This window comes from Mauremys reevesii, linkage group 23 (assembly GCF_016161935.1).
Source record: "Mauremys reevesii isolate NIE-2019 linkage group 23, ASM1616193v1, whole genome shotgun sequence".
NCBI lineage: Eukaryota > Metazoa > Chordata > Testudines > Geoemydidae > Mauremys > Mauremys reevesii.
Window position 1 is genome coordinate 3,725,255 of NC_052645.1, and position 15,906 is coordinate 3,741,160.

A 15,906-nucleotide genomic window follows, 5' to 3' on the forward strand; every position below is an offset into this window, starting at 1 on the left:
TCCCATCCAAATTCACAGGGGGAAGGGAGGAAGCTACTGCCTGGTGTCTGCTAGGGTCTACAGGAAGCCATGAGCTATATTTACCCTGAGGATACGACCCCTGCTAGGGACAATACTGAACTGAGAAACCTTCCAAGGGCATTGTAGGGCATCCCAGATGTTTCCTTCAGGCACTTACAGATTCTGAGTTAGTTTAATCTTTCCTCACCTGTGCAAGGAACTCTCAGAATCTCTCTTTCCTCTGAACCCTGGAGGTCTGGGGCCCATGGCTCGTCCCCTTGTTCCAGCTGGGAGATTATATGAGGTTTGGAAACTGGAAACCCTGCTCAGATGAAAGAAAACAAAGGAGTTCAGTTGATTTCACATGACTGTGTCATAAAAAACACTATTAATTTAACTTCAGTGCTTAGTGTGAGCTGGTGTGCCTGGGGCAGTCCACACTGAAAATGCCAAGATCAGGGCAGGCTGAAAAAGGGAGAGCAGATGCCCCCCAAAACTGGTGGTTAACACGGAAGTTAAATTCACCGATCAGTCACCAACTGTGCTTCTGATCCCCCACACTGGTTATCGAGAAACTAAAAAGAAGACATCACACGGCCCCCTTTACTGCATTCCAGTTCTCTGACTCCCAATCAGCACCTAGGTCCGGCACAGTGAGAGGTTATTTAAAAACTCTGCTCACATAAACAAAGTGTTCTTCTGACCGCCGAGTCAGCCACATTACCAGGTCTGTACAGGTTTGGATCTTACCCAGAATACTATGATGCCAGCCAGTCCTTAGCATCTAAACTAAAGGTTTATAAGCAAGAAAGCATCTCAACTAAAGGTTTATTATAAAAGAAGGAAAGAAAAAGGAAGTTGTTAAAATGGGAAAGCAGTCAGATACATTCAGAAATCTATATATCTGGTTCTTAGCAGTATTAGTGAGTTTCTGGCTTGAAAGGCTCTCTGGTACACATCCACATCATTCAGTCCTTTGTTCCACGGTTCAGTTTGTAGAGAAGTTGCTTCAGAGGTAGGAAGAGGGACTGAAGACAAAATGGAGATGATGCAGCTGCCCTTTATATTCCTTTTGCCAAGTGGCTTCTACTTCCTGTGTCCCAAACACAAGCTTCACAGCACATGGCATGGAAAAGCCTTGGAGGTCTCAGTACACAGGCATACCCCTGCATGTCTTGCTGACTCAAGAGGTGTCTCCTTGATCTTTTCAATGGATTCATTGTACAGCTGATGACCCTGGATGGGCCATCGAACAGGCTGGGCAGCGCTGATGCCAATATGTCTGGGGGTGTCACTCAGAAACACTACACAAGTCTGGAATACAGATATACCCTACATATCTATAACTCACAATATAAAGATAGAAACAAGATTATCAAACTTGGAAAATCATAACATTTTCATTGACACCTTACATGGCATATCTAGCACGATTCATTGCAATTTCATTATATTGGTATTTATAATAAAATAATAATAATAATATAAAATGTGTCTCAATTCCCTACAGTGTCACTTAATAAACCAGTGAATTCCCAGGACTGGTTCCCCAAGTGTTTGAAGATGCCGAACACCTTGCTTTTGAGGGACTGAAATACCCACATATATGTTGGGAACACACAGACAGACACTGTGCAAGTCTGGGCCCCTATGTTCACTCTTCTAGAAAATTATGATCAATTTTGTTCATAGTATGTGTCAGGGCTGAATCTCCACTCTGTCACTCCGAGTGCAGAAAGTGGGGGCCCGCCAGGATTCTAAAAATTAATTTGTGCAACTCTAGGCTTGTATTAAACCCCCAAAGTTACAGCTTTTCTCTGACCTTGGCTTGGTCACCACCCAAATGCAAAAAACCCCCAAACCCTTGGACCCAGGAAGGAGCACTTGAGAATTCTTCCCTCTGAGGCACCCTCAAGCCCTTTCACCTCCCCTCCGGGAAAGAGCTGAGAAAGAAAACAAAGGATATTAGCTACCAGCTAATCAAACAACATGCACAAACCTCTTAGGACACCAAAAATCCAACCCTGTTCTTAAAAGAGGTAAATTTTATTAAAATTGAAAAGGAAAACAACACATCTGGAACTTAGGCTTTTGCTAGATCTTTAAAGAAACAATTGTTGTAAGCACCCAAAATAGCTTTCCTGGGGGTTCAGCTTAAAGCTTAGAAGCAAACAAAAGCATCTGGGATAGCACAGAGGAGCTCCAAAAGCCAAAATAAAAAATATAAACCTGTGTTTGTCTAAACTTCCCTGTCCAAATCATTTCTTCTAGGGATGGAAGATGAATTTTCAAACCTGCTTCAAGCCATACACAGCATTGCTACTCCGTGTTGCCTTCTCCAGAGAACAACAGACAAAGGGAAAGTTACTGTCCCATTTTAAAAAGTTCTAGCCTTTCCATTGGCACTTTTGGTCAGGTGCCCACTCCTTTTCTTTTACCTATGGCCTTGTTAACCCTTTACAGGTAAAGCAAGCAGAGAAGTCACACCAACAAGGATTTTACAGCAATCTGGCTGGCTGGGCGTTTATAAAAGGGAGATCCCTCCCCTCCCCCTTCATTTATCACTGTATGGCTTGTTCGGTACCATTTGAAAACACAATCTACTGAAAATCCTCCTTAAAATGTGTAGCAACACTGTATGTAAAGTTATGAGATTTTACGGCATGATGTTACTGAAAAAGTTGCATCCCTAACCCTAAGTTCCTCAGAGACAGCAAGGCAAACAGCTGGTCAAATAGCCATTCTCCAGGAGGGGGAAGGTGTGAAGAAGACATTTACATTCCATCGCAGGGACCACTTGAAGGTCATATCTACGAGAGCCTGTCACCATGACTCAGCTGAGAACTGGATTTGTTTCTACTACAAAGGACTGAATTATAAAGAGGTGAGGAAAATGCATGAGACTCTCTCTCTCTCCCCCCTTTCCCTCTGCTCATGACAACTCCTGAAGAACTGAATGTGGGCAGCAGGGGCAGGTTAGAGGGATTCCCGGCTGAAAGGAAAACCAGCCTGTCTCAGCAGATGGTGAGAGAAACATTTGTTTTAAATCCGTTTTAGCTGGTTAACTTAGATGTTAGTTTGTGTTTTATCTTCCACTTCTTTCGTAAAGAATTCTGACTTTTATGCCTCGTTACTTGTAGTCACTGGAAAAAAATTTTTTTTCCAGTAGTTAACAATCTTGGTTTATTGTTTTATCTAACCAGTGTGGTTGGATTAAAGTGTGTTGGAAACTCCATTTGGAATAACAAGGCTGGTGCATGTCATTTTCCATTGATGAAATAACAGATTTCATATGAGCTCCCACTGTTCAGTAGTGTGCCAGACAGGACAAGATGCACATTTCTGGGGGATGTCTGGGAGCAGAGAATTTTCTGGGGTTCTCCGGTGGGTACTGTAATTCAGGAGTTGCTGACTAGCAGCACTCAAAACTGTGTAGCTGGGAGCGAGTTACATGCTGGAGACTGTGTGTTACCTGCCCAGGAGTGGCTGCTCTCACAGTAGAGCAGTGTAAAAGGCACCCCAGCCTGGGGAACTGAGGGGACACAGCTGTTCAACAGTCCAGACTGTACTGTGCTTAATGTCACAGACACTCAATTTCAAAGTCTCCTAAAACACATAGAAAGTAAATCCATGTCCCAGAAATCGAAGTCTCCAGAGAGAGGGCAAGTCTCCCTGGCTCTGCTTCTTGCTGACAGACAGGTCAAGAGACAAAGAGAGAGTCCTGGGGAAGCTGGAAACATAAGCGTGGGGCTCAGTGGAGAAAGGGGAGAGGAAGGGCAGGGATATTACTGAATGCAGGATCTCAGCACTACTAAATGTCAGGATAGCACATAGTGCAGCCCACTGGAAAACACAATCCCAAATATACATATAAAATGATGGGCTCTAAATTAGTTATTTCCATTGATTTATATAAGGGCAATAAGATATTCTCTGTATTATTGTCTATCCCTTTTTAAATAATTCCTAACATCCTGTTTGCTTTTTTGACTTCCGCTGCACACTGCTGGATGTCTTCAGAGAACTATCCACAATGACAAAAAGATCTTTTTACTGATCAGCTGTAGCTAAATTTGCCCCCATCATATTGTATGTATAGTTGGGGTCATTTTTTCCAATGTGCATTACTTTACATTTATCCATGTTAAATTTCATTTGCCATTTTGTTGCCAAATCACTTAGTTTTGTGAGATCTTTTTGAAGTTCTTCACAGTCTGCTTTGATCTTAATTATCTTGAGCAGTTTAGTAACATCTGGAAATTTGCCACCTCACTGTTTACCCCTTTCTCCAGATCATTTATGAATAAGTTGAATAGGATTGGTCCTAGGACTGACCCTTGGGGAACACCACTAGTTACTCCTCTTCATTCTGAAAATTTACCATTTATTCCTACCCTTTGTTCCCGGTCTTTTAACTAGTTCTCAATCCATGAAAAGATCTTCCCTCTTATCCCATGATAACTTCATTTATGTAAGAGCCTTTGGTGAGAGACCTCGTCAAAGGCTTTCTGGAAATCTAAGTACACTATGTCCACTGGATCCCCCTTGTCCACATTTGTTGACACCTTCAAAGAACTCTAACAGACTAGTAAGACATGATTTCCCTTTACAGAAACTATGTTGACTTTTGCCCAACAATTTTTGTTCTTCTATGTGCCTGACAATTTTATTCTTTACTATTGTTTCAACTCATTTGCCTGGCACAGACATTAGACTTACCGGTCTGTATTTGCCAGGATCTCCTCTAGAGCCCTTTTAAAATATTGGCGTTACATTAGCAATCTTCCAGTCATTGGGTACAGAAGCTGATTTAAAGGACAGGTTACAAACCATAGCTCATAGTTCCCCAATTTCACATTTGAGTTCCTTCAGAACTCATCGGTAAATACCATCTGGTTCTGGTGACTTGTTACAGTTAAGCTTATCAATTAGTTCCAAAACCTCCTCTAGTGACACTTCAATCTGTGGCAATTCCTCAGATTGTCACCCACAAAAGGTTTGGGAATCTCCCTAACATCCTCAGCCATGAAGACTGAAGCAAAGAATGCATTTAGTTTCTCCGCAATGACTTTATCGTCTTTAAGGGCTCCTTTTGTATCTCAATCGTCCAGGGACCCCACTGGTTGTTTAGCAGCTTCCTGCTTTTGATGTAATTAAAAAACATTTTGTTATTGCCTTCTGAGTTTTTGGCTAGCTGGTCCTCAAACTCCTTTTTGGCTTTTCTTATTACATTTTTACACTTAATTTGGCGGTGCTTATGCTCCCTTCTATAGACACCTCACTAGGATTTGACTTCCACTTTTTAAAAGATGCCTTTTTATCTCTCACTGCTTCTTTTACATGGTTAAGCCAAGCCACAGTGGCTCTTTTTAGTTCTTTTGCTGTGCTTTTTAATTTGGGGTGTACATTTAAGTTGGGCCTCTAATATTGTGTCTTTGAAAAGCGTCTATGCAACTTGCAGGGATTTCACTCTAGTCACTGTATCTTTTAATTTCTGTTTAACTAGCCCCTCATTTTTGCATAGTTCCCCTTTCTGAAATTAAATACCACAGTGTTGAGCTGTTCTTCCCACCACAGGAATGTTAAATTTTGTTATATTATGATCACTATTTCCAAGCGGTCCTGTTATAGTTACCTCTTGGACAAGATCCTGCTCTCCACTCAGGACTAAATGGAGAGTTGCTTCTCCCCTTGCAGGCTCTTGTACCAGCTGCTCTAAGAAACAGTCATTTAAAGTATCGAGAAATTTTGTCTCTGCATTTTGTCCTGAAGTGACACGTACCCAGTCAATATGGGGATAATTGAAATCTCCCACTATTATGGAGTTCTTTATTTTGATAGCCTCTCTAATCTCCCTTCGCATTTCATCCTCACTATCACTGTCTTTGACAGGGGGTCGATAATAGATCCCTATTGTTATATTCTTATTAGAGCATGGAATTACTATCCATAGAGATTCTATGGAACATGCGGTTTCATTTAAGATTTTTACTTCATTTGAGTCTACATTTTCTTTAACATACACTGCCACTCCCCTTCCCCACCCCCCGAGTATGACCTGCTCTGACCTTCAGATGTATTTTGTACCCTGGAATGATTGTGTCCCATTGATTATCCTCACTCCACCAGGTTTCTGTGATGCCTATTATGTCAATATCCTCTTTTAACACGAGGCACTCTAATTCACCCATCTTATTATTTACACTTCTAGCATTTGTGTACACGCACTTTAAAAACTTGTCAGTGTTTATTTGTCCGCCCTCTTCTGATGTGTCAGATTCTTTTGAGTGTGAATGCTTCTCGTCTGATCTGGCCCCTACTTTATCATCTTCCAGCCTCTCTTCCTGACTAAAACTAGAAAAATCTCTATCACTACACTCTCCTCTAAGAGAAGTCTCTGTCCGAACCACGTGCTCCTCTGCAGCCATTGGCTTTCCCCGCATCTCTTAGTTTAAAAACTGCTCTGCAACCTTTTTAATGTTAAGTGCCAGCAGTCTGGATCCACTTTGGTTTAGGTGGAGCCCATCCTTCCTGTATAGGCTGCCCCATCCCCAAAGTTTCCCCAGTTCCTAATAAATCTAAACCCCATCTCGCTACACCATCATCTCATCCACGCATTGAGACTCCGAAGCTCTGCCTGCCTACCTGGCCCTGCGCGTGGAACTGGGAGCATTTCTGAGAATGCCACCATAGAGGTCCTGGATTTCAGTCTCTTTCCTAGCAGATTAAATTTGGCCTCCAGGACATCTCACTTACCCTTCCCTATGTCATTGGTACCTACATGTACCATGACCACTGGCTCCTCCCCAGCACTACACATAAATCTATCTAGATGCCTTGAGAAATCTGCAACCTACGCACCAGGCAGGCAAGTCACCATACGGCTCTCCCGGTCATCACAAACCCAGATATCCTTGTTTCTAATGATCGAATCTCCCATTACTAACAGCTGCCTTTTCTTAATGACAGGAGTTCCCTCCCCCGGTGAGGTAACCTCAGTGCAAGAGGTTACCCCAACACTATCTGGAAGGAGGATCCCAACTATGAGAAGCTTTCCCCCTGCTCCCGTTGACTGCTCTCATTCCCTGGGCCTTCCATCCTCCTCAACAGTGCGGGGGGCTGTCTGACCGGAGTTGGGACAATTCTATAGTGTCCCGGAAAGCCTCATCAACATACTTCTCTGCCTCCCTTAGCTCCTCCAGTTCCAACACCCTGGCCTCCAAAGCCTCCACACGGTCTCTGAGGGCCAGGAGCTCCTTGCACCAAATGCCCACATACATACATAACATAAGAACGGCCGTACCGGGTCAGATCCAAAGGTCCATCTAGCCCAGTATCCTGTCTACCGACAGTGGCCGATGCCAGGTGCCCCAGAGGGAGTGAACCTAACAGGCAATGATCAAGTGATCTCTCTCCTGCCATCCATCTCCATCCTCTGACAGACAGAGGCTAGGGATCCCATTCCTTACCCATCCTGGCTAATAGCTATTGACGGACTTAACCACCATGAATTTATCCAGTTCTCTTTTAAACGCTGTTATAGTCCTAGCCTTCACAACCTCCTCAGGTAAGGAGTTCCACAAGTTGACTGTGCGCTGCGTGAAGAAGAACTTCCTTTCATTTTCTTTAAACCTGCTGCCTATTAATTTCATCTGGTGACCCCTAGGAAGCTTCTGTTGATTATGCTGCACTTAACCCTCAGTTTTACTTGAGCAAACAGGAGATATCTGACACTGTGCGATACGGCTCCTGTGCTCTGTTCCCAAAGTGTTCTGCAGCAGAGGAGGGTCTGTGGCAGTGTGTGTGTCACTGGCATATTGGGGTGATGCTGAAACTGGGCAGAGTAGAGGTGGCATTGTGGGGCTGGTGTAAACCTTCTCTCTCCATTTCCCCTTCCAAGAACCGAGGGGACAGTAACCCTTACCCAGTGAGGTCACATTCTCATAGTTCTCCTGCATGACGTCTCTGTAGAGGGCTCTCTGAGTGGGGTCCAGCAGAGCCCACTCTTCACTGGTGAAATACACAGCCACCTCCTCGAAGGTTACCGGCCCCTGAAAGAGCAAGAGTCCAACACTCAGTACCTGCTGCCCCATTCACAGCCCCACTATTTGTGAGGAGAGGAGCCCATCAAAGGGAAGCCCTGGGTGGATTGCAGTCAACAAAGTCCCACCCCCACCCTGCTCAGAGCATCCCGGAAACATCAGAGTGAGGGGACAAAGAGAGAGCCCCTTATCTCTCCCAGCAGATCCATCACATACCTACTAGCCACAGACTGATAGAGGAGAGGGAGGCCCTAGCAGGGACCAGGGAGAGATCCCTGGTAGGAAGCCCAACACCCTCCTCATTGTGAGGAGCTGGGTATGAAGGGAGGGGAATCTCCCCTAACCCTCACTAGTGGGTGCCCCCTTCATATTTCACAGCAGCCGCTGGTCAGTCAGGTCAGGCTCCAGCACTGGGAGTCTGGTCAGTTTTCCCAGCCCCATTCACGTGGGTTATTTTCTGCTCCACAGACTAGAGCATTTCCACCTCCGAACCTCATGGGTCTGTTCCTAGAATCTGGGCCACTTATTAAACAACTCCCAGCAGGTCTGTCACACCCTGTCCTCCCTTCCCCACCCTGTGCATTTCCTGCCCCGCGCCAACCTCCAAACAAGACTGTGCAAATCTTCCCATCTCCGGTGTATTTGCTGTCCCCCTCCCTCCTGTAGGAGCCTAGCAACCCTCTCCAAAAAATAATCCCTACCTGAGCTGGCTCCACTGCAGCCATTTCTCTTCCCTGTGTCATGGGAGGATGGGATGAGCTGGAGAAAAACACGGACGTCGTTCTGCAGCCCTGGCAGGGTGAGAAGGGCAGTTGTGGAGGTTTCAGAACAGGCTTTAGTTAATTTCACATCACAATTCCCCCAGGCCCTTTCCCTGCACACAGACATCCTGGACTCTGCCATGCTGGGAACATGCTTGGTCTCTTTATTACAGTGTAGACCTGGCCCCTCCTGTCAGGCTAAGCCCACAGAGACACTTTTAACCTCCCTTCTCCCTCCCCCCATCCCATAACAAAGTCTCGGAACACAAGGCTAGAAAAGAGCAGAACCAAAGGAGTCACCGTGGGGGATTCCCTCAGACAGTGACCCCAGGGCAGCCACACCCCAGCAGAACCAGCTTTTCCTCTGTCTGAGCCTTTTCTTGTTCACTGGTAAGTGGTTCTGCCCAGTGTAGCCTTGAGGATTAATCTGTTGGTCTGTATAAAATGTCTTTTTGATTTAAGTGTGTAGGCTGCATAGATTATAGAATTATTTGCAATAGCTGAAATGCAAGACATCTACAGACATCCAGGCCAGACACCCTGGTCAGACATCCTGCGTGATGCTGAAGGCAACCTTTAGGACCCTTACTCAGAAAAGTAATAATAGAACAAAAACCTACGCAAATGTCTGAGACCTTTCACCTACTGCCAATAGCAGTAAAGGGTGGAAAATGGGGATTTTTGCCCACAAATCTAACAAGTACACCACAAATGCATACATATCTGTCACTCATACGCACATAAATGTTAGCCTATGAGGGATGTGTACCCTAACCTTTTCGTGGGGGAAAGACAAATTTGGGCATAGGATTTCCGACTATATACCCTATAAAAAGGGTGATAATACACCATTAGGTAGGCGATACACCCATCTATTTCTAATCGTCTCACCCTATATCTACACATCGATGCCCTCCCTCTCCTACGAAGGCTGTTAACTACTGACAAATCGTAGTGTTATTTCTTTTCAAAGCTGTAAGTATAAAGGAATCTAATTTCTGCTTTACCTTTAAAGCATCTAGTTTATAGAGGGTTAAACTTATAACCATTTTATCACTTCCTTTATCATAGGTGTTAACAACACCCAAGTGCTACTGCACAGAGTGAATTTAGAACTGTGTATTATCATAAATATATCTCTTAAAGAACTGTGATATTCTGTAACTTTGTAATCTCAAACTGCTTTTAACATTTTACATTTACTTATTGTTTCATTGATTTTAATAAAAAGGTCTTGATGACTATTTCTGTCTCAGTGTAAGTTCCTGTCATATACCCCGAAACTCCTTGTATAATCTGTATATTGTATAAGCCTGATTTAAGACGAACCTTATCTTCTGATCACACATATTGGCGAACCATACCCATATTATTAATATTTATTAATATTACTAATTAATTAGAAAATTAATTACCAAATAAAACTAAATTAAGTGGATACACTCCACTAACCCTACTAACCCACCCCAAATCAGAGAAGGGCAGTTGTGGAGGTTTCAGAACAGGCTTTAGTTAATTTCACATCACAATTCCCCCAGGCCCTTTCCCTCCAGACAGACATCCTAGACTCTGCCATGCTGGGAACATGCTTGATCTCTTTATTACAGTGTAGACCTGGCTCCTCCTGCCAGGCTAAGCCCACAGAGACACTTTTAACCTCCCTTCTCCCTCCCCTCACCCCGTAACAAAGTCTCTGAACACAAGGCTAGAAAAGAGCAGAACCAAAGGAGTCACTGTGGGGGATTCCCTTGGACACTGACCCCAGGGCAGCCACACCCCAGCAGGGGGAATATGGAGTCAGGAACTGGCTTTTCCTCTGTCTGATCCTTTTCTTGTTCACTGGAAAGTGGTTCTGCCCAGGGATGCTGCAATACATGTGTCTGGGTGGAAAAGAAAACTGGAAATCTCTCCTCCCCACTCATTTCTCCCACTGCCCCTTTCAGTCTCTCCTTCCCCTGTCCTCTCTCCCTGCCCCTCTGGCTGGGACAGTCCCATTCCTGGGGGCTTTGCTCTCCCATGGCTGGATTTGCTCCTGGCAATTGCTAATGGGAGGAGAAGTGACAAGGGGCTGTTTGTGCAGAGTCACTTTCTTGCCAGTCCCCAGCACTTTCCCTGAGGTCTTTCAATAGCCCGGAGTCCGTAGCTCAGAATTTGTATTAACAGGGCCCAGGGCTGCCCTAGGGGGCTAGTACCAGCTGCAGAAAGTCATCCCCTGGGCCGGGCAGAGAAGAAGCTTTAATTCAGGTCACATCCCAGCACAGAACCCTGCTGGGGGAGCAGCAGCTGCTAAGCCTGGTCTCCCAGATCACAATGGAGGCTGCAGCGTCTGACCCAGGAAGCTGAACCCCAATATCCCGGGCAGAGAGGGACAGAGCGTTTGAGCAGCTTCCCTCCTTTAGCTCTCTGGGGAGAGCAGCTAATGAGAGCCCCTCCTCACAGGGAGAATCTCATTTGCCCCACTGTCCATCTGTGGAAGAGACCATTGTGTGGCATTTCTAGCCCCTTTCCCACCTGCCTCACCCCCCAGATCTAGGGCAAGGAATTGGGGCACAAATTTTCCCAATGGAACTGGAAGGTCCTGGAGTTTTCAAGATGTTTGATAAGTGGCTAGAAAGTTATCATGGTGACTGGGCCTGGCTGGGGAATGCTGGGATGTGCTTGGAGTCAGGATTCTGGCACAAGCTGATGAGCTAGAAGGAGCATGGTTAGTAGCAGCCCCCAGAGCCTCCATCCAGGGGCCCCCACACACCCCCAGTACCCAGAGCCCAGACCCCGCAGCCAGAGTCCCACCAGATATTCCCTGGGACCCAACCCCCAAAATCCCTGAACAGGGACTCCAGATACCCCTCAGCACCCCACTGGCCAGAGAACCCACCAGACCATCACTGGCAGGCTGGGAATCCTAAAGGGTTCCCCCCACCAAGAGCCCCCAACAGCCAGGGACACCCCCCCAGGGGACCCCTCACTGGGAATTCAGCCCCTCACTGCCTGCCCAGGATTCCCCTACTGCCTGCCTAGGACACCCACCTGCCCTCCAGCAGGACCTGCCAGGCCGTTTGCCTGGGACCCCCTGATGCTTTACAACGGGACCCTCCCTCTGCTTGCCTGGCATCCCGACCTAGCTCCTGGCACTCCCCCACCCAGTTCTGTGCATTGGGCACGACTGAGCCCCTGGCACAGCACCAGGCTCCCTCCAGCCCCCTGCCCCGCCTCCCCAAGAGACGCCCACCCTCACTGTTCTGCACCAACAAGTCCCCAGTGCTACCCACCTCCAGGACCCACAGCCTCAGGGCTGGGCACATCAGAACCCACCCCCCCAAACCTCCAGAACCCCCTGCCCAGTCACCCAGAGGCCTCCCCCTCCCACAATGCCCCTTCAGCTCCAGCTGCAATCTCCCCACACAGACACCCCACCCCCTACCCCAGCAACAGTTACCTCACTGTGTCTGCTAAGTGGATAGAAAGTTATCACTGCCTCCTGCTGGCCAGTCACACGGGCAGAGGGATCCCTGGGGGGTGCTGCTTTAACAGGAGAATGGAAGGCCTGGAGGGCAAGAAAGGTCCATGCCCTGTCACTAGCTACATCTTCGCACTGCGGGAAGCAACCCCTCCCAGAGACCATTTGTCATGGGCTTTGGGACACTTCTGGACCCACGCTGCACTCAGAGTGACCTCCTCATCCAGTGCCAGCTGGAGAAAAGACAAGGGTCCAACCGACTCTCCTGTTACCAGCTGGGAACCACTGATCCCCCAAACAGGGGGAGGCCTCTGGATTTGATGGGTATTAAATCCGTTTAGAGAGGAAAGTGGAAAATCAGAAGGATTTTATATCAGTTGTTGATACGAGGTAAAATCTGAGTGTTTCACATCAATATCTGATAACTGAATAGAGAGAAAATGGGCAACATTTGCCAACATTTTATATCCATGTTCAGGAATCTGAGAAAAGGTGTAAATCTGAGATTTTCTTAGTATTTTATAATTAGAGAGACAGGGAAAAATCTCAGGCCATAGTCATTTAGAAATAGACAATTGGAGAAAAAGTGGGGCTTAGGATAATTTTTATCAATCTTTGAGATTTGCAGAGAATACGTGTCAGAAACTACACAGTTGATAACATGAGAGAGGGGAGAGGGATAGCTCGGTGGTTTGAGCACTGGCCTACTAAACCCAGGGTTGTGAGTTCAATCCTTGAGGGGGCCATTTAGGAATCTGCGATAAAAAGCTGTTGGAGGATTTAGTTGGGGATTGGTCCTGCTTTGAGCAGGGGGTTGGACTAGATACTGCCTGAGGTCCCTTCCAACCCTATGATTCTATGAACACCACCAAGATCAGAGGGGATTTTATATTACTGTTAAATAATTAGAGGGAAAAGCAGGACTGTTGGACTGGATTTTATATTACAGTCCAATACATATACAGAAAGTGATGGCTCCCTCCACCATTCCCATGGGCAGCAGGGAGCCCTGTGAGGAGCTGCTTTAAGAGGGCAAAGGGGGGAGGGGGAGCCGGCAGGTCCCTGGATGAGGGAAGGGGGCAGCCGTGGGGGATGGGCAGGTGGCTGTGTTGGTAGTTAGGGGCAGTAACTGGGAAACCCGGGTCCGGGCAGCCCCCACGGGGGACACGTGCCCCGCCCGTCCCCCCCCCCCGCCCCGGCAGAGAACCGGCATCTCACCCCCCCCCCCCGCCAGGGGCAGCCACGTGCTGGGGACTGACCCAGGGGGACAATTTCCCACCCGGACAAGGACAAATCGCTGCAGGTAAAACGGGGGGGGGAACCCCCCATGGGAGAGATTTAAATGGACATTGGAGACTCGTGGAGAGACCGGGGGGGGGACCGGGGGGGGACAGGGGAGCCGAGAGAGCGGATCGGCGGGGGCGGATCTCCCCGGATGTTACAGCCCGAGCGAGACCCGGAGAGAGAAACGGGGCAGAACCGGAGAGACTCTGTGCCGGGGGCGAGAGGCGCCAACAGGGACAGGAGCCACCCACTCCCGCCCCATGGAATTTCCGGGCTGCCCAGAGACAGTTCAACCCCGCGTCCCACCGACCTTCCCCCCCGCAACTCCGGCGCGGCTTCTCCCGCCCCCCCCGCCAATTCCAGCGGGGGGGGGGCGGATCCTGCTGCAGCTCCGGGGCCGAGGCGGCTCCGAGGCTTCTCCCAGGTTCCCCGGGGCAGAGTCACGTGCCCGCCCCCCCCCCGGGGTCTCTCACTCACCGGCTCACACGGAGGCGGCAGCAGCAGCTTTGTTCTCCCGCCCCCAGCGGGGCTCGCACGGAGCATGCGCAGTTCCAGCTGCTGACCCCTCCCTCACCTGGGCTGGGGAGGGCGGAAGCGCCCCCGGGTCAGGCTGGGAGATGTAGTTCCGGACTCTCCCTGGAGCGGAAGTGACGTCAGCGAGGGAGGCGGAGCCGGAGCGCGAACGGGTGCGGGGCGCTGCGGTTCTGCCTGTCTCGTGCGGGGCCGTTGGAGCCTCTCCCGGGCCGGAGAAGGGTTTGTGGCGCTGGGGCTCTGGGCATGCGCAGATCGCGGCGGGAGAGACCTTCATTAACCCCCCCGTGCCCGGCCCGGGCCCCGCTGCGGAGCTGCAGCCTTCAGGTCCCGCCGCGAGCCCGGGGCCGGGCGAGAGGGTCCCGGCGGGGCTGGGAAGGGGGCGGGGGGGGGAAGTGTCGGTGCAGCCCGGACATGGCGGGGGGAGCCGGTGACCCCCGAGGAGCGGGGAGAGAAAGGGGGGGGCTGAGACCCCCTCGGATTTACTGCTGCCCCGTGGGGACCCCTGCCCCGCCCTGCCCCTTTCTCCCTAGAGCCACGAGCAGCCCCCAGGGTGACCCCCTCCCCAACCCCTGAGAAGTTCCCTGCCCCCGATTGTGCCCCATTTTCTCTCCCTTCGCCAGTGGCCAGTTCAGAGCTCGGGTTTGGGGTTCCCCATTTCCCCTGCAGGGATTTGTCCTTGTGCGGGTGGGAAATGGTTCCCCCGAGGGATTCCTGAGCTGGGCAGAGGCTGGGGGGGCCCTGAGACAGGGACACCGCTGGGCTGGGGGGGGGGGCTCTCTCTGCTGGCAACGGGGCCTGGGAAGGCCCCGGAAGGGGGGGGAGGAGCAAGTGTCCCCATGGAGACAGCCCAGCCCCAGGTTTCCCAGTCCAGCTACTGCCCTCCCCGCCCCAACCCAGCAGCCCCCCCCCCCCAGTCACATTCCCAGACCCCACAGCCAGCGACTTTCTGACTCCAGCCCCACTCCTCGAAAATCTTCCCGCTTTTCTCTCCAGGTGTGTGACTGAGATCAGGGCTCTTATCGCACTGAGCGTGGCCCTGTTCTGCCAGGCGCTGCAGAGACCCCACGTGAGATCTGGGCCCTGTTCTGCCAGGCGCTGCAGAGACCCCAACTGAGATCTGGGCCCTGTTCTGCCAGGCGCTGCAGAGACCCCAACTGAGATCTGGGCCCTGTTCTGCCAGGCGCTGCAGAGACCCCCAGGTGAGATCAGACCCCACTGTTGTGCCAGGTAAAACTGAGACCTGGACCGAGATCACGGCCCCCCTTGTGCCAGGCAGTGCATGACTGTGGCCCAAACTGCTGCCTCCATTGTGCTGGGCACTTGAGAGACCTCGACTGAGATCTGTGTCCCTGTTGGGTCTGGCATTGCACTGACCCCGACCCAGATCACGCCCCTGACCCTGACAGAGATCCTGACCCCACATTTTGCCACGCGCTGCAGGGGCCCTAAACAAAATCCGGGATCCTGTAATGCCGGGAGTTGCACAGACCCTGACTGAGATCAGGCCCCCTGTTGTGCAGGGCTCTGCACAGACACTGACCAAGATCAGGGTCCCCATTGTGACAGGTGCTGCACAGACACCCAGGGTATCTCTACCCTGCTGTTAAACCCCCCAGCTGGCCCATGGCAGCTGCCTCAGGCTCACAGGGCTCAGGGGAAGGGGCTGGTTAATTGCCGGGTAGATGGCTGGGCTCAGGCTGGAGCCAGGCTGTAGGACTGTGGGAACGGAATGTGAGAAGCTGAGATGTTTAGGCTTCCAGGACGGGCTAATTAGGCTGTGAACTGTGTAGTGCAGCCTTGGCTGGTTCTGCCAGTAGGCAGTAAACAG